The sequence below is a fragment of the Apodemus sylvaticus genome, chromosome 19 (assembly GCF_947179515.1).
Source record: "Apodemus sylvaticus chromosome 19, mApoSyl1.1, whole genome shotgun sequence".
Taxonomy (NCBI): Eukaryota; Metazoa; Chordata; class Mammalia; order Rodentia; family Muridae; genus Apodemus; species Apodemus sylvaticus.
In genome coordinates, this window is record NC_067490.1 from 57276659 (window position 1) to 57287733 (window position 11075).

Consider the following 11075-nt stretch of genomic DNA (forward strand, 5'->3'; position numbering starts at 1 on the left):
ATTATACTACTTGTTAGTGTTCATAATATAAAAATCTTACTCCTTTTCTTTTTGTGAGAAGCTTCATAAGAATCATAATCCCTCATTTTCAAATGGTAAAACAACTTTTCTGTCTCTATATCTGTTATTCAGGCCATTTTTTTCTATCCAAATTTTTTACATAGTATATTTAGACTTAGATTTTGACACCTGTAAGAACAAAAATTTTTAAGTCTAGATTTTCAAGATGCAACCAAAAATAACTGATCATCAGTCCTTTTACCTCCTCAGACATTGGCCTGTTCTATCCATATGCAGAGGCATGTAAATTACATTTGATTCTTTCTGATTTGCATATTTTCTGAAATACTTGTGCTAGCCTGATATTTTAGTAGTTGATTGAATTAGAACATAAGCAAACAGTCCCATAACACCTGAAGAAGTAAAAAGGGTCATAGAAAGTCTCCCAACCAAAATAAGCACGGGAACAGATGGCTTCAGTGCAGAATTCTATCAGATCTTCATAGAAGACCTAACACCAATACTCTTCAAACTATTCCACAAATTAGAAACAGAAATAATTCTACCCAACTCGTTCTATGAAGCCACAATTACGCTGATAGCAAAACCACACAAAGATCCAACAAAGAAAGAGAACTTCAGGCCAATTTCCCTTATGAATATTGATGCAAAAATACTCAATAAAATTCTTGCCAACCGAATCCAAGAACACATCAAAATGATCATCCACCATGATCAAGTAGGCTTCATCCCAGGGATGCAGGGATGGTTCAATATAAGGAACTCCATCAATGCTATCCACTACATAAACAAACTCAAAAAAAAAAAAAACATATGATCATCTCATTAGATGCAGAAAAAGCATTTGACAATATCCAGCATCCTTTCATGCTAAAAGTATTGGAAAGAACAGGAATTCAAGGCCCATACCTAAACGTCGTTAAAGCAATATACAGCAAACCGGTAGCCAACATCAAACTAAATGGAGAGAAACTTGAAACAATCTCACTAAAATCAGGGACTAGACAGGGCTGCCCATTTTCTCCTTATCTTTTCAATATTGTACTTGAGGTACTAGCTCGGGCAATTCGACAACATAAGGAGGTCAAAGGGATACAAATTGGAAAGGAAGAAGTCAAACTATCATTGTTTGCAGATGACATGATAGTCTACCTAAGTGACCCGAAAACCTCTACCAGAGAACTCCTACAGCTGATAAACAACTTCAGCAAAGTGGCAGGTTATAAAATCAACTCAAGCAAATCAGTTAGCTTCCTATACTCAAAGGATAAGCAGGCTGAGAAAGAAATTAGGGAAATTGACTCCCTTCACAATAGCCACAAACAATATAAAGTATCTGGGTGTGACTCTAACCAAACAAGTGAAAGATCTACATGACAAGAACTTCAAGACTCTGAAGAAGGAAATGGAAGAAGACCTCAAAAAATGGGAAAAACCTCCCATGCTCATGAATCCATAGAATCAATATAGTTAAAATGGCCATTTTGCCAAAAGCGATCTACAGATTCAATGCAATCCCCATCAAAATTCCAACTCAGTTCTTCACAGAGTTAGAAAAAGCAATTCTCAAATTCATCTGGAATAACAAGAAACCCAGGATAGCTAAAACTATTCTCAACAACAAAAGAAATTTTGGGGGAATCAGTATCCCTGACTTCAAGCAATACTACAGAGCAATAGTGTTAAAAACTGCATGGTATTGCCACAGTGACAGACAAGGGGACCAATGGAATAGAATTGAAGATCTAGAAATGAATCCACACACCTATGGTCACTTGACCTTCGACAAAGGAGCCAAAAACATCCAGTGGAAAAAAGATAGCCTTTTCAAAAAATGGTGCTGGATCAATTGGAGGTCAGCATGCAGAAGAATGCGAATTGATCCATTCTTTTTTTTTTTATTCGATATATTTCTATTTACATTTCAAATGATTTCCCCTTTTTTAGCCCCCCACTCCCCGAAAGTCCCGTAAGCCCCCTTCTCTCCCCCTGTCCTCCCACCTACCCCTTCCCACTTCCCCGTTCTGGTTTTGCCGAATATTGCTTCACTGAGTCTTTCCAGAACAAGGGGCCACTCTTCCTTTCTTCTTGTACCTCATTTGATGTGTGGAGTATGTTTTGGGTATTCCACTTTTCTAGTATCCACTTATTAGTGAGTGCATACCATGATTCACCTTTTGAATCTGGGTTACCTCACTTAGTATGATGTTCTCTAGCTCCATCCATTTGCCTAAGAATTTCATGAATTCATTGTTTCTAATGGCTGAATAGTACTCCATTGTGTAGATACACCACATTTTTTGCATCCACTCTTCTGTTGAGGGATACCTGGGTTCTTTCTAGCATCTGGCAATTATAAATAGGGCTGCTATGAACATAGCAGAGCATGTATCCTTATTACATGGTGGAGAATCCTCTGGGTATATGTCCAGGAGTGGTATAGCAGGAATTCTGGAAGTGAGGTGCCCAGTTTTCAGAGGAACTGCCAGACTGATTTCCAGAGTGGTTGTACCAATTTGTAACCCCACCAGCAGTGGAGGAGTGTTCATCTTTCTCCACACCCTCTCCAACACCTGCTGTCTCCTGAATTTTTAATCTTAGCCATTCTGACTGGTGTAAGGTGAAATCTCAGGGTTGTTTTGATTTGCATTTCCCTAATGACTAATGAAGTTGAGCATTTTTTAAGATTCTTCTGCGCCATCCAAAGTTCTTCAGGTGAGAATTCTTTGTTTAACTCTATACCCCATATTTTAATAGGGTTTTTTGGTTTTCTAGAGTCTAACTTCTTGAGTTCTTTATATATATTGGATATTAGCCCTCTATCTGGTGTAGGATTGGTGAAGATCTTTTCCCAATTTGTTGGTTGCCGATTTGTCCTCTTCATGGTGTCCTTTGCCTTACAGAAACTTTGTAATTTTATGAGGTCCAATTTGTCAATTCTTGATCTTAGAGCATACGCTATTGGTGTTCTGTTCAGAAACGTTCTCCCTGTACCGATGTCCTCAAGGGTCTTCCCCAGTTTCTTTTCTATTAGCTTCAGAGTGTCTGACTTTATGTGGAGGTCCTTGATCCATTTGGATTTGAGCTAAGTACAAGGAGACAAGGATGGATCAATTCACATTCTTCTGCATGCTGCCCTCCAGTTGAACCAGCACCATTTGTTGAAAAGGCTATCTTTTTTCCACTGGATGTTTTCAGCCTCTTTGTCGAGGATCAAGTGGCCATAGGTGTGTGGGTTCATTTCTGGATCTTCAATCCTGTTCCATTGATCCTCCTGCCTGTCACTGTACCAATACCATGCAGTTTTTAACACTATTGCTCTGTAGTATTGCTTGAGGTCAGGGATACTGATTCCCCCAGAATTTCTTTTGTTGCTGAGAATAGTTTTAGCTATCCTGGGTTTTTTGTTATTCCAGATGAATTTGATAATTGCTCTTTCTAACTCTGTGAAGAATTGAGTTGGGATTTTGATGGGTATTGCATTGAATCTGCATATCCTGTGCTTTTTTTGGTTGGAAGACTTTCTATGACTCCTTCTATTACTTTAGGCATTATGGGACTGTTTAGATGATCTATTTGGTCCTGATTTAATTTTGGTATTTGGTATCTGTCAAGGAAATTGTCCATTTCCTCCAGATTCTCCAGTTGTGTTGAGTACAGGCTCTTGTAGTAGGATCTGATGATTTTTTGGATTTCCTCAGTTTCCGTTGTTATATCTCCCTTTTCATTTCTAAGTTTGTTAATTTGAATACTTTCTCTGTGCCCTTTGGTCAATCTAGCTAAGAGTTTATCTATCTTGTTCATTTACTCAAAGAACTAGCTCCTGGTTTTGTTGATTCTTTGTATGGTTCTCTTTCTTTCTACTTGATTGATTTAGGCCCTGAGTTTGATGATTTCCTGCCTTCTACTCCTCCTGGGTGAAATAGCTTCTTTTTGTTCCAGGGCTTTCAGGTTTGTCATTAAGCTGGTAATGTATGCTCTCTCCATTTTCTTTTTGGAGGCACTCAGGGCTATGAGTTTTCCTCTTAGCACTGCTTTCATTGTATCCCATAGATTTGGGTATGTTGTGTCTTCATTTTCATTGTGCTCTAAAAATTCTTTAATTCTTTCTTTATTTCTTCCTTGTCCAAGGTATTATTGAGTAAAATATTGTTCTGTTTCCATGTGTATGAAGGTTTTCTATTGTTTTTGTTGCTATTGAAGACCACTTTTACTCCATAGTGATCTGATAGGAGGCATGGGATTAGTTTGATCTTCTTATATTTGTTGAGGTCTGTCTTGTGACCAATTATATGGTCGATCTTGGAGAAGGTACCATGAGGTGCTGAGAAAAAGGTATATTCTTTTGTTTTAGGATAGAATGTTCGATATATATCTGTTAAATCTAATTGGTCCAAAGCTTCAATTAGTTTCATTGTGTCCTTGTTTAGTTTCTGTTTTCCTGATCGGTCCATTGAGGAAAGTGCAGTGTTGAAGTCACCCACAATTATTGTGTTAGGTGCAATGTGTGCTTTGAGTTTTAATAAAGTTTCTTTTACGAAAGAGGGTGCCCTTGCATTTGGAGCATAGATGTTGAGGATTGAAAGTTCTTCTTGTATTTTTCCTTTGACCAGCAAGAAGTGTCCATCAGAGTCTCTTTTGATGTCTTTGGGTTGAAAGTCAATTTTATCTGATATTTAAATGGCTACTCCAGCTTGTTTCCTGTGACCATTTGCTTTTAAAATTGTCTTCCAGCCTTTTACTCTAAGGTAGTGTTTGTCTTTGACCCTGAGGTGTGTTTCCTGTAAGCAGCAAAATGTAGGGTCCTGTTTGCGTATCCAGTCAGTTAGTCTGTGTCTTTTTATTGGGGCATTAAGTCCATTGATGTTAAGAGATATTAAGGAATAGTGATTGTTACTTCCTATCATTTTTGACGTTATTTTTTAAATTTGATTGCTTACCTTCTTTTGGGGTGATGAAAGGTTACTATCTTGCTTTTTCCAGGGTGAAGTTTCCCTCCTTGCATTGGTGTTTTCCTCCTGTTATCCTTTGTAGGGCTGGGTTTGTGGATAGATATTGGGTAAACTTGGTTTTGTCATGAAATATCTTAGTTTCTCCATCTACGGTGATTGAGAGTTTTGCTGGATATAGTAGTTTTGGTTGGCATTTGTGTTTTCTTAGAGACTGCATGAGATCTGCCCAGGACCTTCTAGCCTTCATAGTCTCAGGTGAAAACCCTGCTGTGATTCTGATAGGTCTTCCTTTATATGTTACTTGGCCTTTTTCTCTTACTGCCTTTAATATTCTTTCTTTGTTTAGAACAATTGGTGTTTCGATTATTATGTGACGGGAAGTATTTCTGTTCTGGTCCAGTCTGTTTGGAGTTCTGTAGGCTTCTTGTATATTCATGGGCATTTCTCTCTTTAGGTTAGGAAAGTTTTCTTCCATAATTTTATTGAAGATATTTGCTGGCCCTTTAAGTTGCAAATTTTCACTCTCATCTATGCCTATAATTCTTAGGTTTGGTCTTCTCATTGTGTCCTGGATTTCCTGGATATTTTGGGTTACAAGCTTTTTGCATTTTGCATTTTCTTTAACTGTTGAGTCCATGGTTTCTATGGAATCTTCAGCATCTGGGATTCTTTCTTCTATCTCTTGTATTCTGTTGTTGATATTTGCATCTCTGTCCCCTGATTTCTTCCCAAGGCTTTCTATCTCCAAAGTTGTCTCCCTTTGAGTTTTCTTAGTTGTTTCTACTCCTGATTTTAGATCCTGGGTGGTTTTGCTTAGCTCCTTCACTTGCTTGTTTCTGCTTTCCTGTAGTTCTTTAAGAGATTTTTGTGTTTCCTCTTTCATGACCTCAGCCTGTTGACCAAAGTTCTCCTGTATTTCTTTAAGCGTTTTTTGCGTTTCCTAATTGTTGGCTTTTGTATTCTCCTGGATTTCTTTCAATGATTTTGGTGTTTGCCTTGCAAGGGCTTCTAACCTTTGATCCATTTTCTCCTAAATTTCTTTAAGTATGTCTTTCATGTGTTCCTGTACCAGCATCATGACCAGTGATTTTAAATCCAAATCTTGTTTTCTGGTGTGATGGGGTATCCAGGACATGTTGGTAGAGGAGAGTTGGGTTCAGATGTTGCCATATTGCCTTGATTTCTGTTAGTAACGTTCCTGCGTTTGCCTTTTGCCATCTAGTTCTCACTGGTGTTAGTTTGTCTTGTCAGTGCTGGACTCACCAGTGCAAGCTGCCCCTTCCTAGTTGGCTTCTGGTGCACAGCTTACCTCCTGCACTGCCTGTAGACAGGGTGCTGCTGCCCAGGCTGTTCAGATCCCGAAGCAGGCACCCGAAGGCTCCCGCAGGGCCCTCTGGATTCACCGGAGCACACTGACTTCTCTCAGCTGGCTGCTCGGAAGCCCCTCTAGCCTCTTGCAGGACCTGGAGATGTGGTGCTGCCGCCCAGGCTGATCTGGATCCGGGAGCGGAGAGAGTTGAGCTGAGGGCTCCTGCCTGAGGCCTTGCCCCAGATTGTGTCTGTGGACCAGATGGAGCCCGTGTGCACCCCCAGGGAGCGCCGACGGTGTATGCTGCCGGGACCTCCCCTGTGTTCTGATCACTCCGCTGGGCAGCCGATCCCCCAACCGGGCTGGCGCACACAAGGTTAGCCTGGCCGCCCAGGCCCTGAGTCCCGGCAAAAGCCTGGAAGGCCAAGGTCCGAGCAAAGTTCCCCTCAGGCTATGACTGTTAATTGGGTCTGCCAGGGGACCAGGATGGCAGGCGTGCGTGCCCGTGCTCCCCGAAAGCGCCGGGAGACTCAGCTGTGCTAACAGCCTCCTGGGTGGGTTGACACACTGATGGCCCACCACGCCACCCAGTTCTTGGGGTCAGTCCTGGGCTTTTTAGGGGCCTAGACCCCCGCTTTGTTAGCCTCAGGTTATGCCTGTTACAGCTCTGCTCGCCAGAGCTCTCTGTCATCCTGTAGGCAAAATGGTGGCGTTTGCACAGGCCAGGGCAAAAAACCTCCTGGCTGGGGTTGGCACCCCGATGGCCCCCTGAACAGCCCAGGGCCTGGGTGCAGGCCAACGCCCATTGGGCTCAGACCCCTGCGGTGTTGGCCTCAGATTATGTTTGTGTACCTCACTCTGTCTGATCTCACTGGAGTCTGGAGTCTGAAACCAAGATGGAGGTGAGCCTCTCCTGACTGGCGGTAGGCCGAGTTCTGAATTGGCTTCCTGCAGCGAAAGGCGCTGCAAAACCGCAGCTGCTTGCAGCCTGGCTGGTCAGCGAAGGTCATTGGTCATGGGCGCAGGGCCTAACTGGACACTGTGTCGCCTTGGTTCCACTGCTGATGGCCCTTCAGCTGGACCAGCCACTGCTGCACTGCCACCGCCGCCACCCGAAAATATCCTCAAATTTTCAAAGAGAAAAAATAATTCAGGGTCTGGAGAGATGGCTCAGTGGTTAAGAGCACTGACTGCTCTTCCAGAGGTCCTGAGTTCAATTGCCAGCAATCACATGTTGGCTCACAAACATCTGCAATGGGATCAGATGCCCTCTTCCAGTATGTCTGAAGACAGTGACAGTGTACTCATATAAATTAAACAAATAAATATTTTTTGGGGGGAGGAAAAGGTTTATTCAACTTAAACTTCCACACTGCTGTTCATTACCAAAGGAAGTCAGGACTGTAACTCAAGCAGGTCAGGAAGCAGGAGCTGATGCAGAGGCCATGGAGGGATGTTTCTTACTGGCTTGCTTCCCCTGGCTTGCTTAGCCTGCTCTCTTATAGAACCCAAAAGTACCAGCCCAGAGATGGTACCACCCACAAGGGGCCCTACCCCCTTGATCACTAATTGAGAAAATGCCCCATAGTTGGATCTTATGGAGGCACTTCCCCAACTGAAGCTCCTTTCTCTGTGATAACTCCAGCCTGTGTCAAGTTAACACACAAAATCAGTCAGTACAAAAGCCTAGTGAATTTTAGATTTGCTAATGATGGGATACAACAGACACTTTCATTTTTAAACTGTTATGGTACATTTGGAGTGATATAACTTTTGAAGGCAGGTTGAAAGTGTATATGCTCATAGTTCAGTATTTCTACTTCTAGTGAGTACCCTGGAGTAACCTATCCAAATATGTATAAGGAAACATATTTGGAAATGTTAATTCCATCATCATTTAGGAAACTTATAAATGGAAGTGTTAACATAGAAGGAAAAATAAATGGTAACATAAATAGAATGGGATTCTGTATGGAAGACAGAAGTAGACCACAGAAAATAGTAAAAATAGAGAGTCTCACTATGAGTTATTATTTTCCTTTAGGTACCTCCATAAACATTGTGTATATTAACTCACCATTTTCATGACAACCCCACGATAGGGACACTATTAGCATCTGTGTTTTATAGATGATCAAAATAAGGTACAGAGAGATTTAATTACTAACATATCTCCCAGTTGTTAGTGGCAGAATAGAGCCACAGACAAGCTTTAGAATTGCCACTTTAATCACTACAGTCATCTCAGAAAATAAACGAAAGTATAGCTAAGGTCAAATTTTCAACCATGAACATGATATATATAGTGTAGATTTCTTTCTTTTTAAAAATTTTTTTATTGATATTTTTTTATTTACACTTCAAATGATTTCCCCTTTTCTGGGTCCCCACTCCCTGCAAGTCCCAGAAGCCCTCTTCCCTCCCCCTGTTCCTCCATCTACCCCTTCCTGCTTCCCTGTTCTGGAATTCTCCTATACTCTTGCACTGAGTCTTTCCAGAACCAGGGGCCACTCCTCCATTCTTTTTGGACATCATTTAATATGTGGATTATGTCTTGGGTATTCAAAGTTTCTAGGCTAAGCAATATACAGCAAACCCGTAGCCAACATCAAACTAAACAGAGAGAAACTTGAAGCAATCCCAATAAAATCAGGGACTAGACAAGGCTTCCCCCTCTCTCCATATCTTTTCAATATAGGTCTTGAAGTCCTAGCTAGAGCTACTCATATAAATTAAACAAATAAATATTTTTAAAAAAGAAAAATAATTCAAATAACTTGGAACAACCCATCTTCTTCTATAAACACACCATAGAGTAGATTTTCTCAGTTGTTAATCTATAGATTCCTTGTCACAGTGATGTGCTGTCATGGGGAAGCTATTTCTGGGAAAAGGACTAAACAATACAATTCCTTATGGAGCATTAATTGACTCTTTGGGATTTATGCTATTAGCCCAGTTAAAGAAATCAAGTCAGATTTGTCATTATTTCCACAAACTTCATTTGATCTTAGACAAGGGCCATTCCTTAATACACTGATTGTGCTTATTTTCTCTTTTGGCCACAAACAAATCCTTTCTGAGCCACAACAGTATTAAATGATTATCACAGAGGCTCTGCTCTCCTAGCATGATGTAGTAAGTCAGAAAGAGGCAGTACTGCTTATGCAGGTGCCTTCAAAGAGACTAAATCCAGCCAGTCAGTCGGCCTTATAGGTGAAGGATGGTGGAATGACAGCACATAGAATACGGTCGGTCAGACAAGGGATGGGAGTGAATGAGTACTGCTTGAACACTATCTAGTTAATGTTAGAGATGAGAGTCCTAGACTTATGATGACTAGTGCTGAGGGTGAGGAATAACCATCATTGTTTCTTTTAGAATTCTGGCTTTCAACAAGAAAAGAGATTTATCCTCAGGTGATAAAAGCAATTTTTTAATAAAACCTCTATTTCCCTCACTTCTAATAAGAAGAAGATAAAACCACAAGTTCTTACATTTTCTTTTTTTCATCTAATAAGTTTTGTTCCATATCACTTAGCTTCTATGAAACATCTCTTGATGAAAATGCTAAATATGTCTCATGCAATATAGAGACCTCATAACTGCCACTTGGTTAGTTAGTCTATGAAGTTGCAGAGGCGACTGCCTATAAGAAAGATCACACCTTCCTAAAAGCAAATAACTGTGGTTTCTCATGATGCATAGTGCTGTCTTCAAACGAATTTTACAAAGACCACTTAGAAAATTCTGAATGACCTCCAAATGTCAGTGAACTCTCCCTAAAGGGATCTACTTGGCTTGCTACATTACTAATATTATTCAGGTATGACTTTTAAGAAAATTCCTCTTACGGTGTGCTGAGTTATTGTCATGAATGGTTACTGTGTTATAGAAAGTGACTATTTACATTACAGATACTGTTAAGAATTATGATATTAAACCATGTTTTATTATCAGGTCCAAATTTAATGTTTCCAATGTTCCTGTGGTCCCTAGGCAGCATTTGAGCAAACTTTCTGTTCAGTTTTGTCATATAAATATTATTCAGGAATTGGTGTGTTTATGGGCCTCTTTGTTCATATTTCTATCTAAGTTCTGTTTCTTGGTTTCAAATAGTCTTTAGTGCAAACAAACAGATCAATAAATAAGCTTATTTCTGTACCACACCTAACTGGATTAGTATATTTTACTTTGAGTAAGTAAATAGAAATTACTGCTCAATGTGATATGTTCCCTCCACAGGTATTATTGCCTGTACAGTTACCAAGAAAACAATTCTTATGTTTTCTGTCATCATATAAATACAAATAACCTGAGCACACTGGAAACAAATTTGAAGACATTTACTTGTTAGCAATAAGTTAGCTTCCACATCCAGTTCAGGCATTTATTCAATCATCATTTACTCAGTTGTTATCTTAAGATGAATGAGAAGTTCATACTTACTAACTTAGTTTTCTGTAAAAGTATAAACACCCACACAGAGCATAAAATTATTTTGTACTTCCTATTGATAGCATTTTATTGAAGAATACTCCAAACTTACAGAATAGATACAAAAGCACTAAAAAACCCATTTACCTTTATCTGTATAGTACCTTAGCACAAACTTTTTAATGAAAAGCTGTGATTTCTCTATTATTCTATCACATCTATCATGTGTCCATCTATCCACTCAACATCTATAAGATCTGGGCAGAAATATCACTTCAGTGACATGATATCCTCTCAAAATATTTCAAAGCCAGCTATATAGTATTAGTTTGTCAAAAAACTGGTAAGATTCTATT